Here is a 14,806-nt window from a genome sequence, read left to right as displayed (position 1 = left end):
TCATCGACCGGCACGCACATAAAACACCGTAGTGACTGGAGGAACTTCGAAAAATTACGCCTGCCCCCGTCTGCTCCCCCCTTCCCCCGTGTTTTCTTTCGTCTGAACTTCAGCAGGAGAGCACCGCCGGCCCCGGAACATAAAGCACGCCGACATATTGGGAGCATCAGTCTTTCGGAACAGAGGGCCCCCGGCGCCTTCCTTGGCGCGGTCAGTGATCCATTCCTCCCACTACAATGAGGGTACTTTGACAGCCGCGTGGACCAAGAAATGCCAGCAGCTCCTTCAGATCTGCTAATGGCGGGAAGCTCCTTCTGATGGAGCAAGTGTTATCATTCTCCCGCCTTCTTCTTTCGTTGCTTCACTCTACCCTTCCCCCTCTTCTCTCCTTATTTTTACCCATCCTCCGCTTCCTTTCTTCTTTTTCATCTTCATTCACTCTTCTCGTTTTCACTACCTTGCGCTCCCGTTCCCGTAATCTGGCCTTGTTACCTGGAAACAACCTGCCGCCGTCCTAAGTGCACAGGTTGTGGCTGCGGGGCGTATAATGTGTCCAGCAGCTCAACACATAACGGTTTTGGTGTTTGCGCAGCATTTATATTTTTATTTTCCCTCCCCAGTCCTGCTGTGTGCCCCTGTTGCCTGCTTGTTTGATTTTCAGTCACATCAGTAGGACTGGTCAAAAAATAAATAATCCTGTGTAGAAGCGAGGACAGGTTAGATAGCTGAAATTGTGTCCTGATTATTGCGGTTTCTTTTCACTTTGGAGGCACTGGGCCAGGGCCTATTGACACTGGCTATACTAGCACATGCCCATCCTTACCTTGGCATCGTTCATGGCCCAATCTATGCGCCCAGGCTGTAAAATGAGAAGCTAATAATCTGATTTTGAGTTTTGCCTGTGGTATTTCCATCCGCCAGCGTGGTGGAGATGTGTCCTCCGACACATTTGTGGTGGACTTTAGCCACCTGTTGGGTTTTCTCCACCTAGGTGCATGCCTCTGCAATGAGAGGAGACACTTTGGTGGTGAGTGGTCTGGAGGAAAATCTGCTAATGGCAGCAAGAAATGTTTGCATTTTTGCTGAATGTGGGCACTGCAATTGGACATTCTGAATTCACAGGTCTGAATATCTTTTGGGGTGTTCCGCAGCATATTAGGGACATTATATATACCTTTTTGTTAAACGTCCACCACCATTTCCAAAGTGGACTTTCAGAGTGTTGACTTTTTGAGAGAACATATGGCGGAGACAGTAGTGTCTCAGCCGATGGAATGTCCAAAATGGATGCAACTTCTGATATAACAGTCCTACTGACCAAAGCACCGACGGAGGTTGTGGCATTTCACGGAAGATCTTCTGTTACTGCCCTCCTTTAATTCTGAACCTGAGGTTACATTCTTTCTCAAGCAGTTTAGAAAGCCTATCTTTACAAACAATACTTCTGTCTTACCAACTGACTCTCAACCTACCTTTCATAATATACCTAACCTTTTTATTGCTTCCAACCTACATATTGTCCAAATATTTTCTCCTATACATTGTCCATGTACTTCCTTCCTCCATCATCTTAGATTCTTTGTGGTATGATGTACTATGTAAATAACTTTGCACACTACTCAGAATAGCCTGCCTTTGCCTGGTGACATACCCTTTTTGCAAAGCACATTGCTGACCACTGGGAAGTGCTTCATTTTTAAACAAAAATAATATTTTTAAGAGCCCACCGTCAGTGCTGCTGAACGCTGTGGTTACAGAAAACCCTGGCTACCTATTCGTAATTCCACATTATGGCCCCCATTAGGATGGCGGGCGGACTTTGTCCGCCTGCCATCCCATCGGTAAAAGGGACCTACGGCCTTAAGGGCGGGGGTCCCGATGTATGCATTAGGATGCGCCCGCCACAGTGGCAGGCACATTCCTCATATTTAACATTGTGGCGAGCGGTGCTCACTGCACCGTCCGCCACAATGTTAAAAATGTATGCATGCATTTGCATACACAAAGCGGCAGACACCGCAAGGTGCCTGCTGCTTCGTGTATGCAAATGCTGGGGGGGTACTAAAGGTACCCCCCGTGTGCACCCCCCACCCCTCCTTCACTCTGGGAGCCTACAGGGGTCCCCCAGAGTGAAGACCGCATGCCTTTCCGTGGCGGCATCGCTGCCACGGAAAGGCATCTCTTTTGGCCCATACTAATATGGCTGGCGGTTAGACACCGCCACCATATTAATCCTTTTCCGCCCGGCCGCAAGGCGACCGGGGTGGAAAACTTGCGGCCGGGGCGGAAAAGCGGCGGACGGTCTTTCCGTTCGCCGCGGTCCCCCCGCCATACTAATATGGCGGGGGAATTCAGTTGCGGATGTCGGGCAGATAGGCCCCCTCCAGGCCGGCGGTGGCTACCGCCAGCCTGGCTGGGGCAATCCGCCCAACATCCTAATGGGCCCCTATGTCTCTTTCTTCAATCGCCCTATACTTCCTGTCTCTTTATCGCACTTTTCAGGCTCTTTTTAGGTTTCGCCTACCAGACAATAATTACTGTCTGCTTATAAAACACCTATTGTGGCTTAGGAAGAACTTTTCAAAATTGTAATGAAAATTTCGACTTTACTATTAAATAGGGTTTATCATTACATTTTTAAAGACACCAAACATGACTTAACTACCAGTTCCCATTTGGAATGACAGCTTATTAACAGTAGCGGCTGCTACTAGTCCCAGGTGGTGAGATGGGAGCAGGGGGTGAGAGGCGACGAAAATTTTAACAACAAAAAAAAACACTTACCTGTGACAGCCAGCTGACTGCCTCCTCTCCTCCGTCCTCTTCTTCCTGTTTCCGGTCTACAACAAGATGCAGAAAGCAGCAGGAAGCAAGATCCCAGCCTCCCGATAGCGAATCACAATGCTGCAATGCAGCGTTGTGATTGGTCTGAGCTCTTGGTTCGGCACTGTGCCAGGGAATGGGGGCTTGGGCATTTTCTCCACGCAGGCTGTAATGCAGCCTGCATGGAGAAGATGCGAAGTGCACATGAATGTTTGGAAAGCCCGATAGGCGCGTCCAAACAGTTGTGTACACTTAGGAGTGGGCAAACCACTCCTCCCCTGCTCCTCTGTAGTCAGAACAGCCCTTTCCCACCCAAAAGCTGCTGCAGGAGGAGGAATAATAAAATAATAATAATGCAAGTTATTATCATTTTAGGTTGCCTTTACTTCACTGCTGTGAAACAGTGAGGCAATGCTCCTGCACCTAAGCGGAGGAGCCGCCACTATTTATTAAATGTAATAAGCAATCTCCAATGTTACCCTAGAGGAGTGTTAGGTCTCACAGTAGTGAAGAACAAATTTAGGAGTTTTTTACTTAAAATTGCATCGCTAACCTTTTAATTACACAGCACCCCACCCTATCCGCTACGAAGAACCCACTTTAGGTGTGACTTGTATGAAATAAAAGAAAAATGTAAGGCTTGGGAAGGGGGTTTTAATGCCAAGCCAACATGGCAGTGTAAACTGCCATCAGGCTGCAATGGGAGGCCTGAGGCATGTTTTACAGAGCTACTTAAGTAGGTGGCACACTTAGGTGCTGCAGGCCCACCAGCAGCATTTAACTTACAGGCCCAGGGAATATTATCTACCACTCAACAAGGGACCTATAAGTAAATTAACTATGCCAATTGGATATAACCCAATTAAAAAATGTTTTAGGGAAGAGAGTACAAGTACTTTAGCATCGGTTAGAAGTGGTAAAGAGCACAGAGTACTAATGCCAACAAAAACTAATTCAGCAAAAAGTGGAGGGTAAACGGCAAAAAGTTTGGATGTGAACCTGCCGAAAGGGCCAGGTCCAACACCACCTTTTTAAAAAAAAACATACTTTACTGATTTTCATGCATAAAAATCCGACATATCAGCAATTATACATTTTCGGGGTGCATACCAGTGATCCATGCTGGAAAAGTCAACCTTTAAAACTTGTACACCCTACAGTAGCTGTAGCCGCAATATGAGCTGTGGTAACTGGTATAGATATCACAATATTAGTACTTGCAGAGAGGATATGTTTATAATCTGTACGCCAGAATAAAAGTCCCAACCCTCCTCCCTAGTTCCAGGACTCAAATCCCTCCCTTCCCTCCTTCTCCCTGACTCACTCCTGTCCTCTTGCAGGCCAATAAACTGCACGGTTCAGATATTTTCACACATTTATACTACTATTATAAAGAGAGAACTTGCACCTTTGAGCCAGGTAAACTCGAAAACTACACCACCAATCTGAACACCCAAGACATCTTAGAAAACCTTAGGGCAAGCAGAAGGACATAGGCTACATAAAAATAAAAATAAAACGTTGTTTAAAATATTTAGAAATAAAAATAAAGTAGTCCCTTGCAAGTAGCGCCGGCCGCGACGTATGCGTGGGGGGAGTAGCGTCGTTCATGAGCAACAGGAAGAGCGAGGACATGAGCGCCGGGAGGAGCGTCTGCGTGAGGGGAGGAGCGGAGTTCACCAGCAACAGGAAGAGGGGAGAACATGAGCGCCGGGAGGAGCTGCGGAGCGGCGAGTAGCGGAGGAGCAGTGGCAGCGCTGGGAGGAGCAGCAGATGAGGTAGCTGACAAGCGGTCAAGGCGCAATGTGCGAGGCAGGAGGCGGGAGGCAAGAGGCGCTATGCCCAGTGTCGGGGTGGGGGGCGGCGGGCGGGAGGCTCAAGGCACAAGGCTCAAGGCGGGAGGCGGTATGGCCAATGTCGGGGCGGGAGGGATGCGGACTGGGCAATGTCGGGGGGGTGCACAGAGGCTTAAAATGCTGCCCCCAGCCCCCTTCTGCGTATTTTTGCATTATTACCTTGGTGGCTCTGTTTCTGTATTTCCATCTTTGGAGTGATCAGAAAGTGTATGCAATGCAGCGTATCACGTTGGTGGGGGGTCAGAGGATGTAAATAGTTCTAGCATTGCATCCTATTCCAATGAAATTGGTGTCGTCAGTAAACCCCTACTTTTTTCCCCTCCTTAAAGCCATACCTTCGGCCGTCCCCCCTCTGACCACTTCACCATGCCAGGTGAGTGCCTCAGGGGGCACAGCGGGTTTCCACCTCATAGTAATTGATCGTTTTGCTAGTATCAAAGCTAAATTAACAAATCGGGATTGGACCGTCTTGTTTCTTGTGATTACGGCGCAGCCCCAGTATGCAGTATTCTGTCATATCACCCCCTACAATTTTTGTTACAGTCCCTAGGATATTTATAACAGTTGCCCAGATGGTGACCAGGCGCTGACAGGGCCACAAAATATGTACCAGGTCGGCAGCATATGCAAGGCAACAAGGGCACTGGCCCCCCACCTCCGGATACATCTTACTTAATCGGTGCGGTGTAAGATAGGCCCTATGTAACACCATATATTGAATTAATTTAAATTTGGCGTTACGGAACACATTCTTGGGATACTCCAAAAGGGAGTCCCACTCCTTGTCTGATAATTCTCTCCCAATGTCAGCAGTCCATTTATCTCTAAGAGCTACCAGTGAAGTTGCAGGCATGGGAATGAATACCCCCCACCCCCCCGTAGAGCCATCGGGTCAAGTGTCATCCCATACTCATGAGGTATAGTGTATGTACTAATTCGTGCATGGGGGCTCATTACTATCTGGTGCCCAGTTCCGTTTAATATACCTGATAATGCTTATGTGTAGGATATAAAAGAATCGCGGGATGTCTTGTTCTCGTGATCTAGTAGCATACTTTCACCGAATAACATCTCCACAGTTTTCACTCCTTCCCATGTTCAACCGGAAAGGCTTCTAGCTGTGATTACTCTTGTAGGTGTAGGGATCCCTACTAGTGGAACGTTAGGGGCGTTGGGGAGTAACTTATTCGTGAATTGTATTGCTTTTTTCCAGTAGCTACAGGCTACTTTTAGTAAAGTGGGAGCCGCTGGTGGGGTCCGCCTTCTAGGCAACAACAGGGTATAAAGGATACCCCGATCCAATACTTTCTGCGTCATCCCTATCTCGTGGAGGTTATGGCCTGCTGTCCAGTATTATAGCCACTGGAGTTAACTCGCATAGCAAATTGCCCTGAAGTCCAGGACACATATGCCCCCTGTCTGTTCCCAACTGGAGTTTCGAGAGCCCTACCCTCCTGTGGCCCTTTTCCTATATTAGTTCTAGCAGAAGTGTGTTTATGGTCTTAAAGATACTAGTCGGGATCACTATTGGCAAATTAGTAAAGTAGTAGATCAGTCTCCGGAGCATAACCATTTTTGTAATGGAGACTCTACCCGCCACTGAGAGTGGCAGTGAGGTCCAAAAAGCGACTTGACTTTTAAGCGCCTTGACTGTCCGTACAAGGTTACCATCCAGCAGTTCCTGTGCACCCCTATATATTTGTATACCTAGGTATTTGAAAGTAGTGGGCGCAATCAGGAATACCAAGGGGCCAAAGTGAATTGGTTCTATTTGTTCCGCGTCGTAGAAATAAAAGGAATACAATTTGGATTTGTTAATGGAGAGGCCCGAGCTACTTTGGAACTGAGTAAGTATACGTGGAATGGCCTCAAGACTATACTGGAGGTTGTTAGATAGAGAATGATATGACCAGTGTACAATGAGAGGATATATGTGGCATTGCCAATCTTGATACCAGGTCCTATTGCAGCACTCCGGAGTTTAATAGGTCCAACACCACCTATCTGCTAATCATCATGCTGATCCCTGGACTGTAAGTGAGCAATCTACTAATAATGAAATCATTGTATCTTGGTCAATGCAGGCCCCAGTATCATGGCCTGAATGAAGTGTTTTGCCAAATGAAAGCTCTAATGCAACTAGCAGTTTGACATGATCTAAGCATTGAACCTGTATATTGGCTCAGACAATGATCTTATGGGCTTCATTTGACCCAATTTCCACGCCAGTTTGCATTGACTCATAACTACAAACATTAACCTAATCCGAAAGGCACATCACACTAATCAAGAATTCATGGTACAAAAAAAGAGGGATATATCCTGAGCATATTCCACAATGATTAAAAACAATTATTAATGAGCGTAGACACAGATAATCTTCTTTGTCTTCTTTTATTTCTTTATTTTCTCCGCCAGGAGTATACATGGAGCACGCTGCAGTTCGGCAACGGTAACCAGATGGATATTTGATATACAGCAGACTGTGGATAGACTTCACTACTGTCCCGCTGATCGAAAGACTAATAGTACTTTTGGTATGCGATAAAGGAATACTTTTTTAATATTGGATAATTGCCTTTTCATATACTTTGGATCATTGTGCAATATTTGCCCTGAGGAAGTCTGTGGCTTACACCAAAAAGAGACGAAACACATGTTGGGGCTAGGACTGTTTTGGGGGAAAATAAAGAAATTAAAGAAGACAAAGAAGATTATCTGTGTCTACACTCATTAATAATTGTATTTAATCATTGTGGAATATGCTCAGGATATATCCCTCTTTTTTTGTATAATGGTGTAGACTTGGTCTACATCTCCGGCAATTGGTGGGTGGCCATTGTCTTATCCTTTGAGCAACCAGATATATTGAACTGACCATATCACAACTTTGCCCAATTGATACCTAACCATCCCTGTCATGTTGTTGTACGAATTCAGGGCACTCCACCCAAAATACACCATTACTAAGGTGAGCTGACAGAAGTACTCATTGAAAGCTATAATCCTGCATGAGCAGTTTTGCAAGTGAAGTTGTGCTACCTTACGCCATACAAGGCCCCATATTTAAACATCTGAGAATATAGCAGAATGGACTAATTGCCCTTGGTGATAATGTAATGTGTTGCGACCATCGTTTACTTTGTATAGCACAGCCTCATGCGCATTATGAGCGCTATATTTGGTTGGGTGCTGCTTCAATCGTTTACAAGATTTCCTCTACCTTTGTACTTTAGTTCTGTGGAACATGTCTTGAGATTTTACTTTAATGAGATTTATTGCCTGATGAAGCTCGATTCTAAGCAAAAAGCATTGGCTGCGCTTTTTTCTGTTCGTATATGAAGAAATGTTGAATAAAGAATTTGTTCAAGAGAGCCTATTTGGAACAACTTCTTGAACTTTGTTAACTGACTTAATTGCTTAGTGTGTTGCCTCTCTGATATGTTATAAAATGAGATGCAGACATCCAGCACCCTACTTCCTTTAAAGACTGCCTTAAAAAGACCCAAATTGTGCAGCCACCTGTCAGCTACACCACATGGTAACAAATGGCAGGCAGAATGCTGCTGATGGCACCAACAGTGACAGCAAGTTTACATGAAGCAGCCACCTGATGCATCCATGAAGGCTACAAGAACAAAACAGGTGGTGTCAGACATGGAGCCCAACTTCACAAACATCAAAATCTCATCCTTGCAGCGAAGATATAGCCCAGGGTGGAGATCCTATAACATTTAGGCCAAAAACAAAGAATCCTCCAGAAATCTCTGGCAGGTGTTATTTGAGGTCATTGAGGTCAGCCATACTTATTAGTGGTCTGTTGCCGGCCATTTTGTGGCACATTTAAATGGCTTCCAGCAAAAGCCATGTCAAGATTGCCTTTTCTGGTGCAGCAAAGAGCCGAGCGCATGTGCATGCACTGAGTAAAGGTACTTCTTTTTACCTGATATTTGTCTGAGAAAAGATTTGGAATTAGCACATATCAAATATAATTCTCATTTTAGTTCATTAGGTCATGAAATTTCCATAATAATCAGTGGAGAAAGCAGGTCCAAAATGTTCTTTATAGTTGCAAAACGTGTTCTTTATTGCTAGATATGTTCAGTTGTTAAAATCCAATGGTCAGACAATTCGTTTAGCCAACGCGTTTCGTCTCGTGCAAGACTTCTTCAGGGCTTAAAGTTATGTATGTGTTGTTTATAAGTAAGGCTCCCGGTTTTCTGTTTAAACAGATTTTTACATATAAATACAGACTGAAAAATATTTTTCCTTTGTCTGCATTTATATGTAAAAATTGAAAAATGCCAATAAATTGGTCTCGAAGACAAGTCTGTCCGAGCACAAGCAGGGAGAGGATTTATCGGATTTCAGCTGAATGAATACAAAGATCGATGTTAAGGGGCCATTAGGGCCTCCTTTGGTTTAAGTATCCTGGCTTGGAGCTGTCCTAGCGGGAGCAGAGGTGGGGCGGGATGCACACTTAAAAGAAATAAAGGGAAAACAAATGCACAAAGCTAATCACTTCACAGGGCCCCCCCCCCCCTCAGCACATGAGTCAGGCCGGGCATTTGCAGGTCTCCGGTGCCAGAGTCTTGCTCAGTTTTAGGCACTTGTGACATTCACTCACATTTTTCGCCATAAGGGCATCTTAGAGCTGCAACCAGTTCTGGTGTATTGGAGGTTTTGTTGCCACTGTCCCTCGGCGGCCATCACGGCCTGGCTCCCCAGCCTGATGTTGTAGGAGATGTGTGTTCTCACACAATGAGTCCATGGCGGCTGCTGGCCAGTCCTGTCCGTGGGTGCCTGAAGAACTTGAGCCCCCACTGCTTATGGTCCAGGAGCGTAGAGGCTGCTTGCTGTGCTGGGACACTCATCGATGCTTGCATTAACACGTCCTTGCTGAGTGCACAGGGTTTGACTACATCGCTCGGTATTTTTCAGGAAATTTCAGCCACTGAGAGTGCGGTGTAGTCATTTGCCAAGTGGAACCTGTGAATTATTTCTAGCCCTGTAGGCAGAGGCACCGCCTTTCTATTGTGAGGGGAAGTTTCGTTTTAGGAATTCTGCAGATTAAAAGCAGAGAAAGGTGGTCTGCTGCAAGGGTGAATGGATTCCGTTTCACGAAAAAGTTGAAATGCTCTCAGGGATTCTTTTTCGGGTTCAGACTATGCCTGTCTGGCTCGCTGAGACTGTGGCTGGAATGCAGTATGATTTCACAGGGTGCTTCGGGTCAGGTTCTCCCTGCATCATATCTCTCCCACAGCTACTGGGATAGCATTGACGATTACTCCAGTGTGTAGCGAAGGATAGTAGGCCACATTCCCAGCAGTTATCTGTCTGCTTACAGTCCTGTGTCCAATTGAACAAGCATTTGCAATGCAATAGGTCTTGCATTTACGAAAGTTTGTGCTATTGGCATTGTAAATGACAATGCCTTTTATGTATGGCTTGTTTTTAAAACCAAAATAAAAGACATTGTCATTTACAATGCCACTAGCTTAAACTCTCACAAATGTGAGACCTATTGCATTCTAAATGCGTTTGGCGCCCGTACTATAAAGATAAGCGTTATGCGAGAGAGTGTCCTGCCTAAATAAATGTGAATAAATACTAGCGACAGCGTCTTTTTTTTGCTCACGACAAAATAAATATGGATAAATACTGAAAAAATGACCCAAAAATAAATATGGATAAATACAGACGGAAATGTTAAAAAAATAAATACCATAAAACCGGGAGCCCTATTTATAAGTTTCTCTTTAGTAAAGAAAAATCTGCGACACAAATGAATGTAGTGCCAAGGTAATCATTGTTGAGCTGCAAGGTAACAGGTAAAGTGCAGTCGGCGTCCGTGCTCGAGGCTTGTAAGGCGACGAGACGAAACTAGTTGGCTAAACGAATTGTGTGACCATTTGATTTTAACAACTGAACACATCTATCAATAAAGAACAAGTTTTGCAACTATAAAGAACATTTTGGACCTGCTTTCTCTACTGATTATTATGGATATTTCATGACCTAATGAACTAAAATGAGAATTGATGTGTGCTAATTCCAAATCTTTTCTTGTGAATGTGTTTGGGTTTTTCCCTATAGGATGTGGAGAGGGGTGCACTTCCTGGTCTTTTAGCACCATCATCATAAATCAAGCCGCTATTAGTAATAGGTGCAGGATTCTTGCCTCAACCCTTTTTGTGTTTTGTTCTCTGATATTTGTCTGAGTTGGTGCTTTATTTTCAGGTAGTGCAGCTTGGAAACAGTGGGCAAGGTTTGCCTCTTTCTGTTTCTGAGCTGTGCTGCCTGAAGATAATGCGCTAAGTCTGAGAAATATCGGGTTAAATTAATGTACTTTATGCCATGTAGGCACATAAAACAGGTTCTTGGCTCTGCACCAGAAGACAGCATCATGATACGGCTCAGGTCCTCTGCCTTGAGTGGCCGGACTTGGCTCCAAAATATTCCTTGCAAGAGGCTCATAAACTGCTGCTTGAGCACCTTAAATGCCTGCTCCATAGCATAGTGCAGAGTGCACTGTGTCTCGAGCCGTGTCCTGCCACCAGCAGTCGCTCTGCTTGTACTCACTGTCACCTGTGACGGAAATGGAAAATCCGAGAGGCTGGATTGTCGTTCTAAGCGGCGGAGTGGTCTGTGGCTGTGTGCACAGCTCCCTGCATAGAACAGAGCTCCTGCACCCCGGTGTTTGTTCAGTTGTATGGGGAGGGGGGTGGGGTGGCTGAAGGCCTGGGGACACGTGGGCTCAGAAAAAGAAAAACACAGACACAAACTTAGTCAAGTGGCCAAAGACCCTGAGGCAGGTTACCCAGGTCTACTTTATTATCTTGACCCCTCCCCTCTGCCGGCACCAACGATTGCCTGCAGAGAGGAGGGTACACATGTTTAACACCCCTAACAGTAACACTTTTGGTGCATTGGCCCACCAATATAACATTTCTCCTTTATCTTTTTTTAAAACACAGTTAACTATAGCAGACAGGTAAAAAGTAGATACAGGGGCCCTCAGGCAAAACGACAGGGAAGAATGAAAACAGAAAAACAAAAAGAAAGAGAGAGAGAAAAAAAAAAGCCTATCACTTTACTCTGTTTCAAACCAACACAAAGTCCCTCAGAAGAGAAGACCTTGCAGGACGTGGTCTGACATAGTACCTCTCACTTCCTTTACGACCACCATCAACCGAAGCATCGCCCTGCTGGCCCGCTGGTGGACACGAATGGACAATAGGAAACCTCAGAGTGCTCAACCCCCCTTGGAGAATGAGCAGCAGATTCTGCAGCCTCAGTATGTCCCAGATCAGAGGCACCAGGTGTGGATTTCCGCCCCATGAGGGATTTCCGAGGCACACAGCTTCCATCATGGCCAAACTCGCTGTTCAGGATACCAGTTTGACTCACAGGAGTCTGGTACCATTTGAAATAGGACACATTCCTTGTACCAGTTTCTGCTGCCCTCTTGCGGTCAGTGGGGTATGACCTTGCATTGCTGAATACCCGAAACCACAAGTAGTCAGTGAATCTGTGGCTGGAGAAAGGAGGGCCGTTGTCAGTGCGTAATTCCTCCAGGAGCTCAGGAGTGGCCATTATCTTCTCCAGGTGCAGAATAGTGGCATTTGCTGTCGTCGAGTCCATGACTTCAACCTCCGGATACTTTGAGACATCATCAACGACGACTAGCATGTGTCTCCCATCCGAGAGATTTCCGAAATCAGCGCTTGCTTTCTGCCAGGGACAGGGTGGTATGTCCTCTGTGATGATAGGGGCTAGAGGTTTTGGCAGTCCGGCCGCCTGGCACAGAGGGCACTGGCAAACTGTCTGCTCCACGAGTCCGTCAAGATTCTGAAACCAGACTTTGCATCGCAGTCTAGATTTTGTCTTGACAATTCCTTGATAGGCCAAATGAGCAAGATCGACAACTCGTTGTTGTAGTGTTCTAGGGATCACTAAACGGGACCCTCTCTTGAGGCAGCCTTCAGGAGACACAGCAAGTTCTAGGCACACATGGTGCAGGGAGTCCAAAACCACTCTGGCTTCCTTGGTTCTGCAAGATCATGCCAACTCTCCGAGGTCACCGCGAAGATGGCAAGCTAAAGACACTCGTCTTTCATCGTAGCATTCACGATCTCCGCAAGAGAGATAGGCAATGCTCATGACCGCTCTACCAGAATTTTAACATGCTCTTCCACTTCAACCGCATCAGATTCCTTCTCCTCTGTGGCCGGTCGGGCATGTCTGGAATGGAAATCAGCAGGGTTTTGAGCCTCTGGGCGGTAGACCAGCGTGAACTGGTACTTCTGCAATTGCAGATTCCACTTCTTGATTCTCAGTGGAGGCTTTGAGGAGAACCCCATTGACAGTGGAATCTATGGCTTGTGATCCGCCTGGACTACAAAAGACTGACTATAGAGGTAGAGACGAAAATGGCGACAGCCCCAATGGAACGCTACGGCTTCCTTCTCGATGTGCGAGTACCGTTGATCGGTATCTGTCAGGGCACAGCTCGCATAGGCCACCGGCGCCCAGTCTCCATTGCTTTGTTTCTGCAACAGCACTGCTTCAAGGCTGATGGGACTTGCATCAACCGATCTTTCAGACTCTCGGGCTGGGTCGAAGTACACTAGAATGGCATCTGCAAACAATGCTTGCTTGGTGTCCTGAAAAGCTTTCTCCTGATCATCCCCCACTCCCATTTGGTGTTAGTCTCCATCAGTTCTCTCAAAGGGGCAGTGAGGTCTGTCAGATTTCGAATGAAACGTCCGCAGTAGGTGACCATACCTAAGAAACTCCTCATGCCTGTGACTGTGGTAGGAGCTAGGGCTAGCTGAATGTTGTTTACCTTGGCTGAATCAGGCGACTCCCCATGCAGAACTGGTATCCAAAGAAAGTTATCTTCCTCTGGAGGAAAACACACGTCTCTCGATGGAGCGTGAGGCAATTGTCTTTTATGCATTGAAAAGTCTCTGTCAGGAGATCCAGATGTTCTTCCAGGGTGGGTGCATGTACCAGAATGTCATCACTGACGTTGAGAACCCCTTTTAGGCCAGCTAGTACTCCTCTTATGATGTCTTAGAAGACTTCGGCTGCACTTGACACCCCGAAGCTGAGACGCTTATATCTTCTGAGCCCAACATGAGTCGGGAAGGTTGTGATGGCCCTTGATTCAGGGTCCAGCAGTAGTTGGTGATATCCGGCTCCTAAGTGCATTTTGGATAACCAATAGGAGCCACTCACATCTGCGACAATGTCACCCACTGTGGGGGTTAGGTGATGTTCTCTCTTGATGGCTTGGTTAGGTAGTCTCATGTCCCGCATATACTCACTTCTCACGGCTGCTTAGACTTCCGCGCCACCACAGTTGGGGAATCCCATGGAGTCAGACCATTGACTCGTTCGATGATGTCGGCCTGCTCTAATTCCTTCAATTCTTCCTCAACTTTCAGCCTTAGATGAAAGGCCACCCTTTGATGTTTCAGGGCAATGGGTTGGATGGAGCGGTCAACGTGAAGATGTATCATGGTCTTTGAGGCACCCTATTCCTCCAAAAAGAGGTCCAGATTCTGCCAACAGGCTCTCTACGCTCTTCTAATGGACACTGTAGGCAAAAGTAACCATCTGCAAGCGACCGGCGGTTCAGCAGCTCAGTAACATTCCTGGTCCTCCCATGGTGACGTACACCTAGGCCTGGATGGAATGAGAGTTGTGAGTTATGTTTGTAGTAAATACTCTTGCTAGTGGAAGTGGAATGGTGGACCAATAAGCAAATACTTGTGTAGAGGTGGGTCATAGGGTCGGTTGCGTGGGAATTGCCTTCATCACTGATTGCGCCATGATGTTTATTGACGCCCCTGCGTCAATTAGCGCCTGGACTTGGTGTCCGGCAACCAGCACGCTGCATTTTCGCATCCATCTTCAGGGACATCCATCCGGCTGCATTACATATTTGACATGGACGGCTCCATCTACATTGTCATCATCCATGTTCTCCTCTTCCTCAGTGGTTTGTGAGGTGCTCAGGACATTGACAGGCTTGTTCCTCTGTGCCTTTCATGCGGTGGAGCGGCACACTTTTGCAAGTGGTTTAGTTTGTTGCATGCAGAGCACCTCTTCCCCTGGGC

The sequence above is a fragment of the Lissotriton vulgaris genome, chromosome 4_1, assembly GCF_964263255.1.
Source record: "Lissotriton vulgaris chromosome 4_1, aLisVul1.2, whole genome shotgun sequence".
Classification (NCBI taxonomy): domain Eukaryota; kingdom Metazoa; phylum Chordata; class Amphibia; order Caudata; family Salamandridae; genus Lissotriton; species Lissotriton vulgaris.
The sequence above is the reverse complement of the archived record's forward strand: the minus strand, read 5'-3'. Positions refer to the sequence as shown.